The sequence below is a fragment of the Rousettus aegyptiacus genome, unplaced genomic scaffold (assembly GCF_014176215.1).
Source record: "Rousettus aegyptiacus isolate mRouAeg1 unplaced genomic scaffold, mRouAeg1.p scaffold_m13_p_2, whole genome shotgun sequence".
NCBI lineage: Eukaryota > Metazoa > Chordata > Mammalia > Chiroptera > Pteropodidae > Rousettus > Rousettus aegyptiacus.
In genome coordinates this window covers 98,240,424-98,265,158 of record NW_023416295.1, presented here as the reverse complement: position 1 = coordinate 98,265,158, position 24,735 = coordinate 98,240,424, and the positions used below count along the sequence as shown (strand labels likewise).

At 38.8% G+C, this 24,735-nt stretch overlaps 1 protein-coding gene and 1 non-coding gene across 5 annotated transcripts in view; one reads left to right on the top strand and one right to left on the bottom strand.

Moving 5' to 3' along the window:
* TMCC3 (transmembrane and coiled-coil domain family 3) overlaps nucleotides 1-24,735 on the bottom strand; it is a 239,953-nt gene that overhangs the window by 15,643 nt on the left and 199,575 nt on the right. The gene's annotated exons all lie outside the window — the stretch shown is intronic.
* On the top strand, nucleotides 1,154-1,257 carry LOC118614459. The gene has a single exon (XR_004956059.1). It is a non-coding gene; the product is annotated as a U6 spliceosomal RNA (small nuclear RNA).

Sequence of the window (24,735 nt, the reverse complement as noted above, 5' to 3'; positions counted from 1 at the left end):
AGAACATAGGCTGTCACCCATAGGAATATAACATTCTAAACAAGCTTTCTGCTTCTGTAACCCTGTTTACGCACCTGACCTGTGAGTTGACAGGTAGTGAATAGAAGAAAGATAGCCCTTTGTGTTTAGACAGAATGAAGAATGGCATTTTGGGCTTAAAAATCCTGTACCTCTACATTTCGGGGCTGCTTAATCTGAGGTCTGTGTACCCCTGGCAAACACAGCTGGCTGAATAAAGAGTTTCCTATAACTCACTAACTGAGTTCTGGTGGTCCGTGTGTCTTTCAGGGGCTGGTGGCTACAACAAAATGACTGAAAGCCTCTCAGTTCCTCAGAATTGTTTACTTATTAATACCTTATATGAAAGGCAGATCACCAGCAGCCCAGTGAAAAGCCATTCCTGATAACGTTTTCCTTCCGCAGCAGAAACATTTCCCCCATCATCTCAATGTTCTAGAACAAAGGCTAAGGAAAAGCCTAAGGCCTGGACAGACGTCAAAAACTGACATTGAGTCATCTCCGCCACAATCCAAGACGCGAGCACAATGCAAGTGAGCTCAGCTCACTCACCGAGATGTCAGGCACAACACAATCATTACCAGTGCTGCTCGAACACAGTATTCAGGCTTCCAAGGAGAGCTGTCCCTTGTGACATTTTAAATTTACCCCCTGAAGTTCCTAAGGAAAATGAACAAATGGGAAATGAGGGGCTCCTGTGAACCCCTGACGAGTGTGGAATGAGGCAGGAGTCCCCGAGGTATTGAGGGCCACTTGAGTAGTCAGGATGTGCAGAGGCACAGAGATCAGAACGAGGGGGAGAGATGACTGCCTCCTCAGTCCTGAGACCGGATACAGTGAACCTTTGCTTAAAGAAAAGCTGCTTGAGCCCAGTCATACAAGGCAAGGGTCAGGTCCTTCAAACTGGCTGGTTTCACAGACAGACCCACAAAGGAGGTGCATGTTCAGCATCCAAGACTTTCACAGATCTTTGTGGCCTAGGTGTCCGAGTCAACACTGTTAATGTTCTGTGACTCTTACTCATGTTAGCTGGAATCTAACTTCAGATCTAGAGTTAAGGCTGTTCCCGTGGTGTGCCAGTCAGAATGTGCTAGGCTTTGCTGTGGTGACGAACAATGTCAAAATATCAGTGGCTGTGCTCGCTTCGGCAGCACATATACCAAAATTGGAACGACAGAGAGATTAGCACGGCCCCTGCGCAAGGACGACACGCAAATTCGTGAAGCGTTCTGTAGGTTTTTTTTATTAAGGCATGTAAAAAATTTGTTTCTGAAAGGAAAATTTATCCCGAACTTAAAAAAAAAGACAAAATAAAATGATGATTACTTTTTAAAATAACTATAATGCTAGAGTCTTTTTAATAAGCCTACTTGACCTTCATCTGAAACTCCTGGAAGTATATTGTGGTGACAGGATATTTGACTAACAACCCACTACTGGCAAAAGCACAGTTAACAGCTCTGTAACATTAACCCGTAGAAACTGATAAGGTGTTGTTCCCGTACAGCCTTAAAGAAACATTCACTCTAAAGGTGTTATTTTTTACCCCTGTAGAATGTTAGTCAGTTCTGTTTCTAAGTAATTTTTCATTTATTGTAAGAACACTCAGAGAACCAATTTTTTGTATTCTTTATCAGTTCCCTCATTAATGACTTAAATAAAACCTTTATAAGTTCATTAAAAAGAAATTGGTGGCTAAAAATAAAAAAAGTTTATTTCTTGCTCAGGCTAACAAATCTGTTGCTAGTCAGCTGAGGGACCCAGGCTGAGATGGAGCCTCTGCCATCCGAAATGTTGTCGGTGGTCATGGCAGGGGCAGGGAACTTGACGAATAGTCCATTGGCTCTCAAGACCTCTGCCAGAAGAGACACCAGTGACTTCCTCCACTCACCACATTGGCCCTATCTAATTTCAAGGGAAGTTCAAGACAGGGAAGTACAACCCAGCCACACATCCAGAAAGAAAGGTACCTTAGTGACATGCACAGTATTTTATTTGTTTAAAACTTGGGGACAGTTCCTACTATTATAACTACTTTACAAATGAGAAAACTAGGCATAGAGTTCAGTAAATTGCCTAGGGGGACACAGCTAGTAAATGGCAGAGCCAGGACTGAAATCCACTCAGTCTGTCTCCAGAGCCTGCTTGCCTAATGACGACGATTGAGCATTTTTATTATGAGTCAGGCATAATGATTTTTTAAAAATGTATTCATATATTCTCTACACCAACCCCATTTTATGAGAAAAACAAGGCTTGTAAAGAATATATATGTTTCTTGAGGTCCACAGATAATAAATAGCTTAGCTGGGGTTCAACTCAAATACATAAAATATGCAAGACTTTCGAAGATCTGTACAAGCTCAGCCATTGTCCATGTGGGAATCCATTATACAGTGTCCCTAACGTGGTTATCCAGACTTGTATGGAAGCTTTGGGGTTGGTTTAGACTACTCTGTCAGAAAATTCTCCCTCAGACTGAACTTGAAATCACCTTCCATGTAACTTCCTGCCCAGGGCCCTGGTGTTGGTGCCTGGAGCCACACCAATCCCAGGTTTGATAGAGCCTTTCAGATCCATTTGTCGTCTTCCATGCTCCGAAATGTAAACAGTGACTTAGGCAAAATAATTTTATGAGGATAAAAAAGCTTACTGCTTTTTATCAAAATTATGGCCAAGCATTTACAATCACTGAAAGAAAAAAGAAAATGACAGAGAGAGAAGAATCAGAAAAGTAAGATAAGGGACCTATGGAGAAGATGCAAGGGCCTAACAAGTGAGGGGTTGATTATCTGGACACTAGGGAAAAGGCACTCAGCACATAAATGTGGGTTTGCCTGAAGTGAAGGGAAGAAAACCCTCCACTGTGCAGGGGGACAGAACTGAGAGAAAGCGGTGCTGCTCAGCAGCGCCCTGACGGATACCTCTGTACAGTCTTCCAAAAGAACTTTATCACTTCCTACTTGTAATATATACAATACTACTAAGTCATCTTCCCTCTTGTTATATTGAGGTCACCTGACACACACTTGCAAAGTATCTCCCAAGTCAGTGAGCACGGAAGGCTGGGAAGCTACCCAAACCACGGATCCTAGCATGGAACACTTGATTTTGTTGCTAACTGAGCTAACAGATACTGGAAAAAGAAAGCAAATGCTTGATAAGCACTCTTATTGTGACATATAATACATTCATGTGGTTACCTAAACAGAATATGCAATACCCATATTTTAGAAGAAAGCCACTTCCCCTACTTCATGCTAGAAATAAAAAAAATCTTAACGGTCATGACATAGTATCCAAAGAGATATTAGTAAAATGTTTTAGTAAAATGTTCTAATTTATTTAGACAAAGAACACTTCCTTTTGTAGTTCAAGCGTGACAACGGTACACACTGAACTTGAAATACATTCACAGTGTACAGAATGGGAATTGAGTCACTACTTTTACTATAAAGGTTTTATTTTCCTCTACCTCTTCCTCCTTTAGCATAACTGACAAAAGAAAATATGTAGCATCAAAAGTTCTATTTATTGACTGCAGGTGAAGTAAATCTCACTATTCTGGAATCAAGGATCATGTGGAATAGGGGCTGGAGTACAGTATCTTTGATGGTCCAGGCTTTTATCCACAGACAGGGCTGTGTAAAAGGAATTAGGCAGAGTGTTAAAGGTTCTTGAAAACAAATTCTTCAAATATCTTTAAGCACTTACACTTAATGCTGTAATTAAAAATAATTATCTTCTCACTCAGCCTTTACCAGACAACAGTGGTAACCTACTTTGACTTATAAGCATTAGAAAATACATATTTCTTCAAAATAGCTTATAAGTCACACTTTCAATTAATATAAACTAGCCCCTTACAAAATCAGTCTGACCTGGTAAAGAAATGCTGCAACTGTATAATTTACATAAGAATTAAATTAAAAGGGGGAAAAAAAGCCAGATTAAAAAAGACTGTGCCTTGAAGGGTAGAAGGGGAAGGCTGTGGTAATGAAAATGAAGCAACTTATAATGAGTAGCAATTGCAGGTAAAGAACAGCTACCAGTCTCCTGGAGAGAGAACTGTAGAGGGATTCAAAGCAACATCCAACAAGGGCTATTTCTAAGAAGAGGAGTCTCTGGGGACCCCACATACCTCGAAAATAGGCATGTTTGGGAAAGGGAAGTGAGCACCCATCACCTGCCCTCACCTCTGCAGCCCTGGACCCTAAGGACCCAACCTTTTTGAAAGAAGGTCTCAGTTCCTTCTTGTAGGTAGATGGTGAGTTCTGGAGAGGGAGAAGCAGGAAGCCCCAATTTTAGGACTAAATGCAGAATAAACATCACTGAGGAGTTCCTACACTCTGAAGAAACTGAGGAAAGGGGTAAGTGAGAATCCCTGGGCACTAAACTAACAACTCTTTGGAGGGTGGCGAGTCTGGAATCTTTCCCACCCATGCTTGTTATTCCCCACCAGTTCCTCACAGGGTTTGTCAGTAAAACCCTCCCAGGAAAAGGACCTGAGTGCTCCCGACTTGAGAGCTAAGGGATAGGTGGGAATACCACATTCTACTGCAAGAGAACCACCCCCAGGAACTGAGGGAGTAGAGGCAGCTCAAAAGGAGGAGGAAGAATGAGTCTCCAAGGCCCTCGGGCAGTGAGCAGAGAACCAACCAGGGCTCGAGAGGCAGTTGAGGGTGGAAGAAGAAGGTCTGCCTCTATCCCAGGAATGGGGCCCCAGCCTTCTCTTTTTCCTACAGCACCTATTCATCACCTCCCTTAACCCCAAAACATGGAGGGTGGTCATTCTTGGGAGGGACATGTGCTTAAGTTTCTGAACGACAGCTACAAATCCAGCACCGTCTACAGTCTTTTAGCACCTGCGGTCTGAAGGAGCTCTTTGAGGAGACCTTAGGGCCCTCGTAGGCACACACGACAATGACCAACTTCATGTCAGGAACATTGTCCTGCAACAGAAGTTAAGACTTTCAGAGCTGGAAGAATCTTTAGAGAGGTTACTTGACCTACTCCTGGTTTTTAAAAGCAGCTTGAATACGAACCCAAATGTCTTCATTCTGATCCATGCTGTTCATTTTAGGTGCTCTACACAAAAGGGAAAGTCATTTGTCTACTAATGTACAGCTTCTTGGAAAAATTAAGTGAATATGATAGTGGTGTCTATCAGATAACAGTAATTATGTTTCTTTCTTTGGCTTGGATGCTAGGAGGTTCAGAACCAAATTTAGAGTAACCGTTAGAGCTGGTGTTTATAGTCTTTTTGCTCCCCGCCCCCTTTCTTTTTGACTTTTGGACATTAAAGCTATTCTCTTTTTCATGTGCTTTACCATAACCTGACTCTTAGTGAAAAAATGTAGGTGAACTTGAATCTACAGATGCTATGTATGTCATCATCCTGGAGATGAACACTATACTTTCACTCCCACATGTAATAAGGGTAATGTGATCAAACATACCCAGCTAGCTCATCAACTGGCACAGCTACTACTTTCCCCCATTTCTAGGGCACCCAGAAAAAGCCACACTAAGGGTTACAAATAGGCTCGTGTTATTTGAAAAGGTGCTACGTAACACCTTGCCAGGAAACAGCATTTGACACTCAGGTCCTGAAGTACATTCCCACAGTAAACCTAAGCCTCATAATGAACTTGTTCTCTGCAGGTCAGGGTTTTTGGTACTATAACAAATACTGGGGTGGGGTGGGGAAAACATATGTACCAGATGATTTTATAGAGTTTTGTTGTAAATAGATCAGGAACACTATTAGCCATGACATAGGGCTTAGAAATAGCTTTGAGGAAGTAGAAGGAAAACTGATCTATATTATTTTCTTTTCCTTTTGCAATTATAGTTATTATTTTAATAATAAATTTCTGAGCAGTGTTCTCACCAGATAGCAATTAGAAATAAAAAGCTGCTTTTAGTTCTATCAAAATAATAAATAGCATTACCTTAAAGAAAAAAACATTAATGCCCATGAAAAGTACATTCACTCAATATTTTAGTATTTATTTCTAGTAAGGAAAAACAACCTTATTTTGTGCTGGATCTTCAAATGAGGACAATCAATATACAAACTCTGATATTCTTGGGCTAAATAAAATGATCTTTTCAAAAGATGAATCAGTTCATGTCCTGTTTCTTCTGAAAACCTTTAAAGTTCCTTAAAGTGTGAGATCCTCAGCAAAGAGTTTAAAATTCTCTTGATCAGGGTCCTATCTTAGCTACGTTTCGATAGACCGATCCATAATGGTATTTTGAGCATATCTATGTAAAAGTCACTAGAGTGAGGTTGGAGCTTTATAGATACTCTCATTTAATTCCCACAGTTCTTCAAAGACGGTGTCATTATCTATGTTCTATAGGCTTGGAAGTGGGGAGGCATCAAGTAAGTTGTGGTTATAACTAATAAGACAAAGAACCAAGATTTGTAGCAAGGTCTAAGATTTTAACCTTCATCTTATTCCATTAGTCAGATGAGCAAGCTGCCCTGAATACTGCCTGTGCTTTCCTACTTCCGTGTGTCAAGCACCTGCTGGTTTCCTCATCTCAGCATGGCCTTCCATGCCTCTGTCACAATTTACCTTTCAAGTACAGATTCAAACACTGTCTCTACCATAAAGCCTCCTCCATTCCCACACTCAGGTAAGGACTAATTACTTCTTTTGTGCTTGCCTTAAAATCTGCCTTTAACTGCCCCCCCTTCCCCCCCCACTCCCTTACAGTGTTTATTCTGCTAGCAATAATAAGTATTTGTGTAACATTTGTTTCCTCACTATCTGGAAGCCATGAGAGGAGGGGATGTCTAATAAACCACCTGTGTCCTGCCCCACATTCCTTCCTCAACAGGCCCTTAGTATCTGCTGCATGAGTCAATGACTGACAAACGGGCCACTGGGACAGCCAGTTGTCCCTCATGTTTACATTCTCTCAGCTGCTTGCAAGGAGACAGAGAATCTGCAGCTGAGGCTGTCCTGGATTACTTTCACGACTGACTAGACTGTGGACTGTTACCAACCCGATTCACACAAGAGATCAAATATTCAGGAAAAGGATGTATCTCAAGGGTCTGTATTGCTCTGAGCAAAATACAGGTGACCAATTACCAAAGGGTAAATATTAAGATCCACTCTGTACATAATATACAGGTGTACTCCCTTCCTCCCTAAGTGACATTTTCTCTGCGGTTACCATCATAACTGTTGCAGGGAACCCAGACACCTGCTCCTTCTAAAACACCCATGTTTAAAAATCCATTATTTGTGACATAAGAAAGAAGTCATCAAATTAAAAACTTTTGAAAATAATTTAATGCACCAGCAAGATTATCAAGCATGGTTCCTTGTCCCCTAGAAAGTCACAAGTTGGTATAACGTGAACACAAAAACAAAGGCTCCTTTTATCCTCCAAAGTCTAAGATGTCAATGACTTGTTTAAAGGGCAAAAGCAGGTCTCAAGAAAATGTTCCGGGAGAGGACAGGATGTTGGCAAGATATTTAAAATTTTTTAAAAAAAGAGAAACTACCAGCCATTAAGGACTTATTAAGGATTTATTTTCTACATGCTTGACATATTTTATTTTTCCTTTCAAGAATCTGAGATTAAAATAATTATTCCCATTTTACAGATGGAAAAAGTAGGTGACTGGTCTGAAGTCATTAAGCAAGGAGGTGGCAGAGCTGTGGTTCCAGCTGGCTCCAGATCTGAGCTCTATTAACACCCTTACCTTTTACTGAGAGCCACTGCATATGCCAGGCCCTTCTGCAGACACAAACATGTTTCCCATCATCCTTACCACCCCTGAAACATGGTTCACCTTAAATCATTGTGTTACCATTAAATACTACAAAGCGAAAAATATGCTTGGTGGAGAAACTAGGAAAGCAAATACTAAACAGACAAATTTGTACAGTTCTTGGCACCACAAGGCAATTACTGAAGATGTTCCCAATTTGACATTAATAAGAAAATAGCTTAAATCCCAAGATATTGTATAATAAAAAATGTAGGTTGCTTCTGTTTTAACCACTAATAATGATTCTTCTTGATGCCAGTAAAAACATTCCAGCTTGAACATGAACTCCCTCTTCTGGCTAAAGCCCTAGCAATAATATAATCAGAAGAGGCTCTGCTACCAACACACAGGTTAGAGGAAGATTCCTTCATTTCCTTCTCCTACAGCCGCAGAAGTTTAAAAGCACTAAAGTTTGTATTTTAGAGAGAAAATAGTACTAGGAACATACTTTTTTTGTAATCTTGAAGAAAGGAAAGTACAAAGAAATGAACTGAATTATGGATTGTGATTTTTAAGGTAAACACTGTACCACAACGCTTCTTAGAACCTAGTCTATATTTGGGTTGACTACATTTCCTAACAGAGGAAACAACCTTCCAGGGCCCACTCACAGCACTTGCACCAACCAACCAGCTCAGATTTGTAGAAAAGTCCTGATTCCAAAGCCACGTGTCCTACGACAGAGGTTAACTATACACAGTGGTAGCACAAGTGAGTGCTTAAAAGCATAATTCTGGGCTACTATGTAGGTTCAAATTCCAGCTCTGCCATGTTAATTGTTTTATCTTGGGCAAATTACTCTCTCTATGCCTTATTTTCCTCACCTGTGAAGTGAGTGAGGCTAGCAGTATCTATTTCACAGGGCGATTGTAAGGATTAAATGAATTAATGATCGTGAAGTGCTTGGAACAGGGCCTCATAGGCAGTAAGTGCTTAAGTGTAGTCTACCACTTATTAAATACAACGTACTGCAAATAGATGGGAATTTCAAAAAAGTCCAGAGCCAAAACAACAATGCTGCTGTCGTCATGATGAAACTTCGGGTAGAAGCTGATCAATTGCCTCCCCACTCTGCCCCATGGAATCTGCTTGATTATTCATATGCATCATGCAACAGAGAGGTAGGAGAAAAGACAAGCAGGGTCTCAAAATGCCTACCAGAAGGTCCCTTAAGGATCAAGTTTCAATGAATCTGAACAGTAAATACTAATATTTAAGATTTTTTTTTACTTTTCAGTTGTAGTTGGCATACAATATTATATTAGTTTCAGTTGTACAGCATAGTGATTATCAACATCTATATAACTCACAAAGTGATCACCCCAATTAACCTAGTGCGCCTCTGATACCATACATAGTTATTACAATATTATTGACTACATTTCTTATGCTGTACTTCATAGATCCATGACTATTTTATAACTACCATTTGTACTTCTTAATCTCTTCTCCCCTTTTCACTGACCTCTCTCAACCCCTGTCCCATCTGGTGACCCTCAAAATGTTCTCTGTATCTATGAGTTTGTTTCTGTTTTGTTTATTTTGTTCTTTATAGATTCCACATATATGTGCATTTCTCTTCCTCTGATTTACTCCACTCAGCACAAAATCCTCTAGGTCCATCAAGGCAATATCTTTTTCCATCCCCTTCCTTTTAGTCTGTGTGTGTCTTTTAATCTGAAGTGAGTCTCTTGTAGGTAGCATATGTAAGGGTCTTGTTTTCTTATCCATTCAGCCACCCTATCTTTTGATTAGAGTGTTAAGTTCTTTTTCATTTGAAGTACTTGTTGATAAATATGTAGTTATTGCCATTATTTAGATTTTTGATATATATACTTTTATTTTTCTTAAAGGAGGCCCTCCAACCTTTCCTGTAATACTGGCTTGGTGGTGATGAACTCCTTTAGCTTATTTTTGTCTTGGAAGCTCTTTGTATGTCTTTTGATTCTAAATTATAGCTTTGCTGGATAAAGTAATCTTGGTTGTAAGTCCTGAGTTTTTATCACTTTGAATATTTTGTGCCAAGCCCTTCTGGTCTGAAAAGTTTCTTTTGAGAAATCGGCTGACAGTCTTATGGGAGCTCCCTTGCTTTCCTCTTGCTGCTTTAAGATTCTTTGAATTTAACTCTTGGCATTTTAATTGTGATGTGTCTTGGTGTGGGCCTCTTTGGGTTTATCTTGTTTGGGACTCTCTGAACTTCCTTGGGTTTTATATCTATTTTCTTCACCAGGTTAGGGGCGTTTTCCATCATTATTTCTTCAAATAGGTTTTCAATTCCTTGCTCTCTCTCTTCTCCTTCTGGCACTCCTATAGTGCAAATGTTGTTAAACTTGATGTCCCAGAGTCTTCTTAAATTATCTTCGTTCTTTTTGGATTCACTTTTCTTGTTGCTGTTCTGATTGGGTGTACTCTGCTACCCCATCTTCTATGTCACTGATTCAATCCTCCATTTCATCGACTCTGTTGATTCCCTATAATGTACTCTTAATTTCAGATACTGTATTCTTCATTTCTGAATGGCTCCCTATTATGATTTTCATCTCCATTCTATTTTCTTTTTCTATCTCTTTATTAAAGTTATCGCTGAGCTCATCTACTCTTCTCCTAAGTTCCTTGAGCATCCTTATATCCAGTGTTTTAAACTCAGATGGCATATCGCTTGTCTCCATTTTGACAAATTCTTTTTCTAGAGCTTTGTTCTTTTCTTTCATGCGGGACATGCTTCCTTGTCTCTCCATCTTAGCTGACTCTTTTGTAGGGCTCCTAAGTCTCCTGGTCTTAGTAGAGTGGCTTTATGTAGTAGGAGTACTGTGGGGCCCTTGGGCACAGACCCGTGAGGGATCCAGCTGCAGGCCAAGTTCAGCTGCTTCCTGTGTACCTCTGGAACCACCTGGTAGGAGTCACCAAGCAATCCACAGATGGCTGCCTCCCATGCTGGGCTTATAGGTGCCTTGAGGGGCCAAGTTAGAAACTGAGTCTGGCTGCCACTGGTGTGGGGCCTGGGGCTGTTCAGCAAGAGGTACTGAGGCCAGATGCTGCCTCCTTGGTGTTTGTGAGCCTTAGAGAGATTCTAGGAAAGTTTACAGGAGAAGCCAAGACAGCCCATTTGTGTGGAATAAATCACTGGAAGCAGCTTGGGTGGGCCCATAAGTTGGAAGAGGTAGAGTCTCAGGGAATCCCCTGGGCAGAGCTACCTGTGTTATCCAGGTCTATGTCGACTCAGATATAGCAGCACCTACGTCGGCCAGCTGGGAACAGGGAGGGCTCAACAAAAGAGCAATAGCTTCTGCCTGTACTTCTGTCCAGGAGAAAGCTGTCTCTCCAGCCCTCTGAAGCCTGACAACTTAGCGCCTCCTCATATGTCCTTGGTGCTCCATAAGCAGCTGTTCCAGAAATGGAGCTCAGAGTGAGCAAGTCTGTCAGCAAGTAACTCCGGGCCAGGCCCTTTAAGAGGAGGTCTCTGACTTCCACGGTCTCCCCGTCTCACTCAGCTGCAACCTCCACTGGTTTTCACAGCCAGAGGCTGTGGGGACTTCTCTTCCCGGCACTTGAAATCCTGGGCTAGGAGGTCCAGTGTGGCCAGGACCCCTCACTCCTCAGGTAGGGGAAGGGGTTCTGCAGCCAAGATAGCCTCCTGAATTCTCGATCACCACACATGGTTGTGAGACTGGGCCATTTTGTGTCTCCACCTCTCCTAACATTTGAAGTGACCTGTTATTTTTGTTCCTAGTTGTAGAGCCAGACCTCAGGTGACTCTGTGTGCTGGCTGCTCTGTGGTTTTGTTATAGCTTTCGTGTGATCACTAGAGGAGATGTGCACAGCCTCTACCTTCTATGTCTTGTTTTTTGTATTCTTGATGCTCTGACATCTGGGGCTTTGCTTGTAAATACTAATTTTTAAAAGATGCCCACCCATTCCAAAGCAGAACACTTAGTATTTGAGTGATTTGATCTGACTTTTAAAAAGGTAAAGTACCTCAAATGACTAAAATGAAAAACCTTTCAGTAAGTGTCATTAGTCTTCTATGTTGCTATTTTCAGTGAAACTCAGACTCTAAATTAAGACCCTAAAGACAGATGTCTAACATTTCCCATCTCTAAGTCTTTAAGCAAAACAAGGAAAAACTGTATTAGAAAAAATTATCTCATGATTGTAACTTGCAATCTCCTCTAAAAAGTCCCCTAAACTAATTCTTGAGAGCATTATGTCATGGAATCTTGTTTTTCTAGAGAATGTGTGAGGTTATTTTGGGCTGGGCTATAGTTAATTCCATGACCTTATGTATTGATGGCATCATTCTCTAATTTTACCCAGGTTCTCTCCCCATTCTTATTTAAGCCATCACCAAACTGTTATTTTTTTGTCCCGTAATTTCTCTCCAGATTGCCCCTTCCTTGCTATCCCTGGGTCCGTCGACTTGAATCCACACCCTCACTTTCTATCTCACTTATACAAAGGGCAATAATTTAACCAGGTTTTCACTGCTTTCAATGTTTTATTTCTTCAGTCCAGTCTATAGTCACTACACTAACCTTCTAAGCTTCCACTTTCATCATGCTACAACACTGCTCAAGCTGTACAATGGTTCTTCCTTCAGTAAAAGACTTGGGTTCCCCCTCCTGCTGGTACTTAGTCCCAGAGTAATTTTTCCCATACCAACTGTCCAATGTCTTTCTTCTTTCACCACCCACCAGACAGAGCTCTGCACTTTTCTTTTTTAGCCTCAATACTTACATCATGCCCTTCTGGACACACCATTTCTGAGGCCCGCATCTTACCCAAATCCTACCATTCCTTCAAGATCTTTCATGAGACCTTCCCGTAGCACCCCTGCCCATGTTTCTTCCTCTTCTTCCTGATCCATTTTGGCTCTTACTTATACTGTTGAGTGCGATCCTGCTTGTTTTATCTTCCTTGTTGGATTTCTGGGTTACTGAAAGTATCCACTTTTCTAGATGCGACACAGCACTCAGCACAGAACTAGCACTATCCCTGAGTAGCAAATTCTTGTTTATGTAACTGACTTCACTATCCTATAAAGCAGTATATTCCAAATTCTGAATGGCTCTCAGTAATACCTATTTATCAATATATAAATATATCGTGCGCATGCATACATACGATCGAAACACAAGTTTTATAAAATAATACTTTTTTTTACTGCATGCAATGTAATTGTATTTTTAAAAACACAGCTCAGGGAGACTGGGAAAAATGGCGTAGATGATAGAAGCTTCGTTCATGCCCTTTGGCAACAACATCAAAGTTTTGACGGAAATATGGAGCAAACAGCAAGCAGAGTCGCCTGGAATTTAGATGAGATGAAGCCCTAAAACTGGGGTGAGAAATGAGAAATCACCCTGCAATAGTAGAAGGTAGTAGGGGGCGAAGACACGAAGCTGCCTGGTTCCCAAGGTCTGGAACAAAGGCTACAGCAGCTGCGGACAGTCCTCTTAAAGGGGCCGTGACCACCACCGGACTTCTGCAGTGACTGACTCACTTGCTCTGAGCACCAGCACCTGCTTGGCTGCTTAGGGGACACCAGGGACTTCCAGGGGGACACTGAATTGTTGGAGTGAGGGCCAGAGGTTAGGTTTTCTCCCTGGCAGAAGTACTGGTGGTATCCATTGCTTGTCTGTTGAGCCCTCTCCGCTCCCAGTATGTGGACATAGCATCAGCACCACCATAGCTGAGACATCATCAAACTAGATAACAGAGGTTGCTCTGCCCAAAGGATCCCCTGAAACTTTGCCACCCTCAACTCACAGCCCTACTCAAACCACATCCAGGTGTGTCCTCGGCAAGTCCTGTGCCACTTGCTGAGTAGCGCCAAGACTCACAATGGTGGCAGCTGACCTTGGTTTCTGGCATCGCTTCTTTGCTGAATCTTAACAGATGGCACCAGAAGGGCCTGAGCTTGGGCTAAACTTGGTCTGCCGTTGAACCCCTCTCAGGACTGTGCCACTGACACCTACCACACCAAGCCGCACTAGTAAGACCGGGAGACTTAGGAGCTTTGCTTAGGACCTATAAACAGACACAGACAGGCAGCCAAAAGGGGAAGACAAGGAAGCAGAAACCATATGAAAGAAGAGAACAGAGATAAAGGAAAAAGAGTCAAATAATCTAACAGATGCAGAGTTCAAAACACTGGTTATAAAGATGCTCAATAAAATAAAGGGAAGTGTAGATGAACTCAGTAAGAACTTTAAGAGATAAAAAAACATAGAAATGGAAATTATAAAAGGGAACCAGTCAGAAATGAAGAACACATTATCTGGGATGAAGAGTATATTAGAGGGAATCAACAGAGTGGATGAAGAAGAGGATCAAACCACTGATACAGAGAATGGGGAAGGCAAGGACATCTAACCAGAATGCATGAAAAAAGTAACTAAGAATATAATAATTTAAGAAGCTTATGGGACAAAATTAAGGGTAACAACAGCCATGGGTACCTGAAGAGGCAGAAAGAGAAGTTGAAAATATATTTGAAGAAATAATGATGGAAAACTTCCCTAACCTGGTGAAGGAAATAGACATACAACCCCAGGAAGCTCAGCGAGTCCCTGAAAAATGAATCCAAAGAGGCCCACACCAAGACACATAATTAAAATGCCAAAGGTTAAATATAAGTAATCCTAAAAGCAGCAAGAAAAAAGTAATTAGCTATCTACAAGAGAACGTCCATAAGACTGACAGCTGATTTCTCAAAAGAAACTTTTTAGGAAAGACTTGGCACAAAATAGTCAAAGTGATGAAAACCCAGATCTACAACTGAGAATACTTTACCCAGCAAAGCTATCATGTAGAGTTGAAGGACAGATAAAGAGCTTTCCAGACAAAACTGAGTTAAAGGAATTCATTGATACCAAGCCAAGTATTACAGGAATTGTTGGAGGGACTTTTTAAGAAGAAAAAACATGTATCGAAAACATGAATAAAGAATGATAATAACTACATATCAACAAGTACCTCAAATGGAAAAGAATTAAGTGTTCCAACCAAAAGATAGAGTGGCTGAATGGATAAGAAAATAAGACTCCTACGTGTGCTGCCTATGAGAGACTCACTTCAGATTAAAAGACACACACAGACTAAAAGGAAGGGAATGGAAAAAAATACTGCCTTGATGGACCTTAATGGTACTGAGCTGAATGAAGTCAGATATAGAAAGACAAATACCACATGGTATCATGTACATGTGGAATCTAAAGAACTCATAGAAACAGAGACTATTTTTATGGCTACTAGATTGGTGGCGGGCTTGGGGAGGATGATGAAAAAGAGCAAAGGGATTAAGAAGTACAGATGGATAGATACAAAATAGTCATGAAGATAAAGTGTAGCATAAAGAAAATAGTCAACAATGTTGTAATAAATATGTAAGGGGGAAGTGGGGTACTAGATTTAGTGTGGTCATCAGTTCGTGAGTTCTATAGATCTCTAATCTATGCTGTTCAATTGAAACTAATATATTATTGTATGTTAACTATAATTGAAAAAAAAAACTCATTGAATTGTACAATGTCAGTATGAGCAATTATCTATTATAATTCAATAAAGCTGGGAAAAAAACACAGCTCAATTTTTAGACAACTGCATATTAGGAAATTATAATTAATTTTGTTAGGTACATTTATTTTATTATATATAAAAAGAACTTGTTTTTAGATACATATCATAAATGAAGTGCCCTGATGTCTGTAACTTACTTTGAACAGATTACATACACATCCACACAAAGCAAATATAAAAATTTTTAATTGTTAAATATGCATAAGGTAGATAGATGGGTTTTTACTGTACTCCTTCTGCAAACAAAAATATAAAATGATAGTTTTTACTCATTAAATTTATTTCGTGATTCACTAATGAATTTCAATTCTATTTGAAAAACATTGCTTTATAATTAAGAAAAACACAAGTCATTTGTTTCCATGTTTGTTAATTATATTTAAGGAAGTGTTAAAATACTGAATGTTCTGTGGTTACTTCCTGGCCAATGGGTCAATAAAGATTTAATTTTCTATTGCTGTGAGTCTACTACTCTCTGCTTTAAAATCCTTTCTATGAATCATTATTACCTTAGCAGGAAGGTATAAGATCAAAGACTATTTTTTTTACTTGCAGAGATAACAGAATCAGAATTTAGCCTAGGATTTCTCATCCTAAGAATCATCTTTGTGGTAAATGGACTACATTTAGGAATGGCAAAAGTTCAAGACAATACACTAAAACTGAAAATGTCATTATAAACATATGCATTGGTTAAAACTTTTCCCTTCCTTCTCCTTCAAGAATTGGTTCTAATAAAAAAATAAGTTCCATAAGCAGAGTCAGTAACACCTCATTTAACTGACAATAAGAGAGCAGTGTTATAAACGAGTGAAAGAAATTTCTAGATAATTAAATTCTTAACCATTTAAGGGCCAACATTTTCAGTCTTGCTGATTATTTCTGAATTTCTAAATTCCTACGACTGTCCTTCCATTGACTGGGGTCATCCATATGATCAAGTTTGAATTGTGACACAGCATCGTGACCACAGAAAGACACCAGGGGATCTGGGGTCTAGGAACTTCTGAGCTTTACATCTCTCATTTGAGAAAACAAGGTGGTTGGACTTTGCAACTTCTATGGCCTTTGCAGCTCTTATATTGAACAATTCTGTTAATACTAGGTCTATAAAGCTGGTAGCCCTAAGCACGTACCAATTACCACAAATTAGATATTCACCCCTTCCTTTTAATGTCTCACCAAAATGAAAATTATGCAAAAATAGTTAAAATCCATATGCAGCAAGGACAAGGAACAAACTATTAGCAGAACAGCCTGGATGAATCTCTTGTATGTCATAATAAAAGAAACCATACACAAAATAGGCTTGCTGTATGACTCCAGGGATACAGAGGTCAGGATAGTGGTTACTCCTGCAGGGGGCAGGGAGAACGATTTGCCAGAAGGTGGCATAAAGGAGTGGTGGGTGCAGACAACACTGGGTGCACGCACAGGTAAAAATCACCCAACTGTACAACTGCACATTTAAGATGTATACACTTTAGTGCAAGTTATTCCTCAAAAAAATAAAAAATAAAAAAATCTTAGGCAATGAAAATACAGGAGTGTCAAAATTACTACTTTACCTTCACAGAACCTATAACATTGCAGGTACTCAATAAATGTCGTTTAACATACACTATTGTCAATTCCAGCAGAAAAAGAACTTTAATTAGTGTGATTCATATTGCATTTTGTTAGTTCTTTAACATTCTAAAAGTTTTCAAAACTTTCATGACATCACCTAGTTGATATTTGTTTTTAGTACTAGCCTAAAAAAGAGCAAATGTACAAACACAGAAAAAGAGTAGACATCTGTATGGCATACTGGCAGGGAATTAATATCTGTGGTGTTACTAAATACCTCAACTCAGATTTAGATGCAAAAATAATCTTAAATTCTGCAAAATAGAGCAAAATCCTAAATACCATGTTAATGCAGATTGCAAATGTACTGGTTCATTACATAATAAATTATTTACAAAGCCAGTGTTTCTCAAAGAGGCTGAATTTAATTAAAGCACACAAAGGACAATTAGGGCTTTCTCACTTACTTAGTTTTATGATAGTTAAAGAAATTGATTAATTTAGATTCCAAACCTAAAATATAGAATTTTCACTTCAAAAATGTTTTTTTCTGGGCATCTTTTGTGAGCCAGGCAGTATGTTTAAAGCACTGAAATCAGAAAGGTGAGTATGATAAATTGCTGTAGGCGTCTGGCAGACGCCTGTGACATATAGAACACATGACTATACAATGTAGTAAGTACTACAAGGGCAGAGAGAGGCAGAAATAAGTAACCAGAAGGTTTCATGGAGATGGCTTCTAAGGAAGTGATATTTGACTCGAACTTAGAGAAGGAGGCTCAAAAATCAACGAATAGAGCCTAGGCAAGGAGCACAGACAAAAAGTAGAATATTTAGGAAACTAAAAGTTTCTTGGGGGTCTAGAATTTAGAAGGATTAAAGGGGTCATTCTAATTTAGAGTAGGATTGAGGGCTGGGGCAAAAAAGAGAGGAGGCATGAGACTTTAAAGAATATAGACAGCCTGAGGGAGGCTCTGCAAACCATGCTGGACTGCACACATTATCATGTAGGCAAGGGGAAGTAAATGGGAACTTTTTTAATTACAGAAATAAAATATTGAGATATAGAGAAGCTGAAATATAAAAAAGAGTATGGTGAGGAAAATCACCTACAAAACCTTCCCTTAAATAAAGACATTGTTTAGATTCTTATTAGTTTTTTAAAAATACAGAACTATGCCTATACTGTACATAGGGATTTCAGGTTTGGTTCACATGCTGCACGAAGTCACATAAGAAGGATGCGTTAATGATTCTGGAGGACTTGGTCAGTGTGTGTCTGTACACTCACACTGCACTGCATAGCAACACTAAGTAGGCCTCCGTTTGGGATGCAGGGATCATGTAACCAGACCCACTTTTTTTTCTTTTGTGAAAAAAACTCTCCAAAACATCATTTGAAAGTAAGGACAGCTGAATTCTCACCTAAACCATTGCACAATGGAAAATCAGGTGTTTTGCCTCATAAATACATGATCGGTAATTTATTTCATTTCCACTCATCTCTCTTCTGGGGACCTGAAATGCTAAACAAACTCCAATTATCACAGCCCTAAAGTTTCCTTCCTTCCTTCCAATCGGAGGGCTCCATAGATGACAAAGGACAAACATTTACCTCAAATGAAAGAAAAGGTAGACGTTAAAGATGACTTCCCCGAAGGGTACAATTCCTTGTCTTTCATTCATGAATTAAAAAGAGAAATCCTTCAGGGTACACTGTAAGTCACATTCTCCTCATTTGAAGCCATAGTTACAGAAAATATCCCAGATGCTTCTGACTACAGGAAAGCACCAGGGAACACCTATCGACACTATCAAGTTCTGTATGAAAAAAGAAACAAACACACACACACAAATTAGGTTGGTAAAAGGGGTGAAAAAGTATGAAGTAGAGAATACAGTCTGGGAAAATTTCAAAAAAAAAAAAGCCAGATTTTTTTTTTTTCCCTCCTTACTGGGAACCATAATGAACCAAATCCTAGATCTGTACCTGGCTTAGAGCCCTAATTTCCCAAGAGACTGTAAGGACTCAGATAGGATACCTGCTCTTAGCTTAGAGCAGAATTGCCTGGGTGCAGCATTCTGTAGGAAAACATATTAATTATATGCCCAATGGGAAGAATATCATTCTTTTTAAGAGGCTTTACTCATGCTTAGTTCCCTAAGATATATGAATGATGGTTTTTTTTTTTTATTATTTTATTGTTTTATATTCGGAAAGCTGATGAACTCAATAAGACTCCAAGGGCTGCTAACTGCATAATAGTATTTCAGTGTGGTGTACTTTATTAATTTGACTCAGTCCACCTACATTATTCAGCATTTCAAAATGTTAGAGGCCCATCTGTTCAAAATTCACCACTAAGAACATTATGAAACCTCATTCAGACCAAGATTATTACCCTGAATTTGATGGAGTGGAATTTCTTTCATTTCTATATTTGTTGATGCCTCTGATGCCATTCATTACTTTAGATGTTGTTTAACTGCTGTTTTATTAATAAGGTCATTGTAAATATATCTGCAAGTGCCACAGTCCCTGTGGCAGAGATAAGCTTTCCTCTATTGCTTTTCATCCTGAATAAACATGTAGTCAACAATCAGTAAATATATACTTCATATTATAGGGCTGACTCAAAAGTGTTCAATCATATCTAAATGAGAGGCAAGGGTATGTTTATTTTATTAAGAGGCACATCATTCAAAAGAACCAAACTTTATACATAAATAGTGGGAGAGTGACTAACATAATTAGGCAAGAATTAAATGACAAGCGGATTTGGGCATCATCATTTATTTCCCACTTATATGGCATCTTTCATAAAAAATTTCAATAAATCTTGCCAAATGTTCTAGTCCCAACCTGGGATATGATTATCTGAAAGTGTTACAAATCTGTTCTGAATTTCGCACTAAACTGACAATCATTCAGTCTTTAGGACTCACTGCTAAATCTTTCCACTCCTTTGCCTCTCACATCACTAAGTTCGCTCTCTTTTTTGGTATTCTCTCCAACACCTAACCTTCCTTTCTCTCCAACACCTGATACCTGCCTGCTCTAGGTCTTTTATATTGCACATCTGCGACAATCTCAACCCCTCACGGTGGTCACCACTTAGGTTGTCTACAGGATGAGGTCTACATTGTTAGTTAAAGTCAAGGTCCTCCATGTCTTAGCCCAAACATGTCTCTCTCCAGATGTTGTACTCACACCCTCTTACCTGGACCAAATGGTTCTTGACCAGAACAACATGCCCGGATCATTTCTACTAGCTCATCTTACCTTTAAAGCTTATGTGCTCCCCTCCATGCATGGAGTCTTAGCATATCTTCCACCTCTATGTACACGGTGCCTACCCAGGCACCAGCGGCCTGACAGATGTTTGACATATGTTGTCTTTCTTTGATCCTCACCCCAACTCTACAAGTTACATTTAGTCTATCATGATGAGTATCAAAAAAATCAAGGACCTTGACATGGTCACATACGAGTGAGTGATGAGCTAGAGTTTGAACTCAGGTCTCATTTCATAGCCTGTGTTCCTTCTAAAACCTCAGGCTTCCTGAAATGCCATCTCCAACCCTCTACTTACAAAAAGCTTAAGGTTCCTTAAGAGTTTGGCTCAATTAATCTTTTCCATACAGAACCATTTCTTATCACCTCCAATCCAGTAATCAGTACTTACTCAGAACTCTTGTTGCTCCTTCCTGTTGCACTAAATCCTCTATTGCCTTGTATATTACCTTATTCTTTGTCCCTCCCCCACCCATTTTTGCAGTCCCAGAGCCTCATGTTATCTCTTGAACATAGTAGGCACTCAACTATCTAATAACTGAGTTGTTTTGTTCTTTGATGTTATTTCCTATAGGTAAAATTCCATATCTGGTAGGATAATTTCAGTAACTAAATAAAAGAAATTCAATAATTGGGGCCTTTTTGAAGTCACGAACTAAGCAGATCAGAAGACAGGGCTAATTTGGTGGCTTAAAAATGTTATCAAAGACCCAAGCTCTTTCCATTTTTCCATTTCACTATCATCAGGACACCTGCTCATTCCTTTGTGGAGGCAAGAGAACAACTACAGTGCCAAGAACCGCACGTAGACGCTTTCTGGCTATAGATGAGTATACTGCTCTTCTTATTTTACTAGGGAAAAAACATTTTCCAGAAACTCCTCAGATTTCCCCTTAGGTCCCTTTGGCCAGGACTGAGCCATATGTCCATGCACTAATTGCAAGGGAGGCTGTGAAGCAGTAACATTTCCAGCCTCTACTGCAGGAGCTGGCTCTGCCAGCCAGATAGAAAAGGAAGGAAAATGGTGTTTGGAGAGGGAACTGACAGAGTTTGCAAACACCATTAGAGGAATATTAATGCAATGATAAGCTCCTGAAAATTCTCTATGTCCAAAAAGATGAATTATTGTAAGACAGGTCTGCTTGTCAGATTATAACAAATAATCTCAAACAATCCATTACAATAGGATTTGTTTGCACTAGAGGTAGGAGGAAATTGGAATCTCCCAGTTCTGTAGCCAATAAATTGTAAAAACATCCCTTTTCCTCAGATTCTTCGTTAAATATCATAATCTCTTCCACCATCATGACCATCACAGGAAGGAAAGACAAGGAGGGGGAAAAAACTAGCTTTTTTGAGCTTCTATACAGTTCTCTGAACACATTAAAACAGACGAAAATATTCAAGAGATTTAAAGAGAAAAAATGGAGAACAAAGTGTTTCCAGGTCTTTGCCTTTTCTGCTAATCTTCACTGCTTTTAACAGGATAGTCTGCCTTATATCATTGCCGCCATCTGTTTCCAATTCTGGAATCAGCACACACATGCATCAATGGGGGAACCACTTAAAAAAATTCTAATACAATGGAAAACAATGCAGCCATTTAAATAGAGGTGGATCCGAATGGATCTCACGGGAAGCTGTCCAAGCTAAACTGTTAAGTGAGAAAAGCAAGATACAGAGCATATTACAGTACACACTCATTTGTGGTTCAAAAAGGGGGTGGTGGTGGGGTTTACATAAACGTATACAAGTGTACTCTACACGGAAATTTCTAGAAGGATATTAGGAATTGTGAATGGTAGTTATCTCTGAGGAATAGGACTGGAAATCTGGGACCAGAAACACTTTTTATTTTATCTTCTCTTTTTGGCATAGTTTGTTTTTGTTCATCTTATTTTAATATTTTTTAAAAAGTCCTCAGTGCCTACATCCTCAAAGTGAGATGTATCATCCAAATACAGGCAAAATTTCATTAGCACACTCAAGATACTTGTTTCCTCTTAGGACCTTTGATTTTACTAGTAATAGCAAAATAACTGGCTTCAGTAATCAAGATAGTAATCATTTCTGTAATGCAAACTAACTTGATGATTTAGTATGTGCAATTACTTTTAGGACAGCTCCCTACTGAAAAGAGAGCTTTAAATCCAATTTCTTAAAGAAGTGAAATCATGTTTTAAAAGGTAGTTCTAAAAAAATTTTTATGGAACTGAGCTGGAATTGCCAAGTCATTAACTTAAGTTTTCAAATAAAATCCTATAAAAAATCATGTATACTGGTGTTACAACATTCTTATATAACTTTTCACAAAATACTGTCTCCTCAAGGTACCAATGCTACTGAAACACTTCTACCAAGGACTCAGTTTCTAAACACTCACATGCTTGAATCTGTATTGTGTGGGTGATGATGCTTTCCAGACAGGCTCTTCATGAGAGCATCACAGGAGCACATGGGCAGCCTGCGACAGGCACAAATGTCTCTATCCATGGTGGCCAAGGAGAGTCAGAGTCCATCCATCTAGTGACTATCTGCATATAGCTCACATGACTCCTGAGGGTTATTGTTTTATCTATGATTCTCAGGTTTTAAAGTTTGGTTTTGCCCTTCAAAATGGTTTCTGTAACAACAACTACAAAAAGCAATAAAGCTAGCTCCTAAAGGCTGAAGTTTCTCAGAAGTCAAACAGGACAAAACTTCCATTAAAAAACATTTTGTTTTGAAAATAAAAAGAACATAATTGGATTTGCCTTCACTCTAGCATAATATACTATTAATAAGTTAAAAGCTCAAATTGCAATTAATTTTGTATCCTGGGTTGAGATATCTTAGTCTTTTTTATTATAAAAGAGATACGGTCATCAGAAAACTTAAAACTTTATGAAGTATAAAGTGAAATATAAGTGTCAACAACCTACAAAAAGTTGAAAAGACACTTCATGAAAGGAGATCTACAGGTGGCAAAGAAGTACATGAAAAATGTACATCATTAATTATTAAAGGAATGAAAATTTAAACTACTCATTAGAAGAGCTAAAATTAAAAGGTTCGATCATGCCAGATACTGGAAAGGATATAGAGAAACTGGAACACTTATACAGTGCCTGTGGGTCATACAATAACTTCAGAAACCAATTTTGCAGTTTCTTAAAAAGTTAAACATTCATCTACCTTATGATCCACCCTTTCTACTCATAGGTATTTACAAAAAAGAAACAAAAGCATATGCAAATACAAGGCTGGTATATAAATGTTCCTAGTTTTATTTGTAATAGCCAAAAACTAATAATTCAAATGTCCCTCAGCAGATGGGTGAAAAGTAAATAGTGATTCATTCATACGGCACAATGATATTCAGCAATTAAAAGGAATTAACAATTGATATACTTAACAACATGGATGAATCTCAAATTAATTTTTCTACATGAAGAAGACCAAAAATAAGACAGATTGTATGATTCTACTTATGTAAAATTCTGGAAAATGCAAACTTTTAGTGACAGAAAGCAAATCAGTGGTTGCCTGAGGATGGGGTACAGAGAAGGAAGATAGAGAGGGATTATGAAAAGAAATGTGAGGAGACTTGAGATAATGAATATATTCACTATTGTGACTGTGGCGATGGTTTCATAGGTGTATATATATGTCAAAACTTATTAAATTGTACACTTTGAATATGTGCAGCTTATTATATGATAATTATCCTGCAATAAAAATATTAAATACAAAAAAATAATAAAAGAAATTTTTTTGATGGTTCTAAGCATTTGTAAGTGAATCAATGGTGAAATTGGATTACAAGGTATCTGGAATGTTTATGTTTAATGAAGTCTTAAAACATTAAAAATTGGCATTTGAACATGCATTATTTCCTAGAGACCCAGAAATTCCATTCCTAAGAACAAATGACCATGTTTGGAGAGTGCACTGAAAATATTCATAGCAGCAATGCTCACAACAAAAAACACCAACAAGTAACAACCAACCAGAAATAACCCAAAGGTCTACAGGGAATAGGAAGAATATATATGGTGATAGTGTGCATTTGTAAAGTAGGATGAAATGAACCATCGCTACAACAATTAAAATGGACAAATCTTAAGCAAGTCAAAGACGACGTGAAGTATGAATTCCACTTCATAAAGGTCAAATGCAGGAAAACTCTTGTTTAGGTACAAACACATAGATGGTAAAATGACAGAAAAAGCAAGGGCATGGTTAACACAAACCTTATGACAGCATAAACTCTTGGCGGTGGGGAGGGAGACGCGTGGTGGAGGGGTATATAATCAGGGAAAAGGTCATAGGATCGAGTTAAATTTCTTATTCTGGGTTTTAGGTACAAGGCTATTTCATGTTATTTTAAAATATAATATATTCTATGTGTGGTATTTTACAATTTACAAACATTTAAAAATTAAAATTATGGAAAAAATTACACAGTAAAATATAATAAAGTGTGCATGTACGTGTT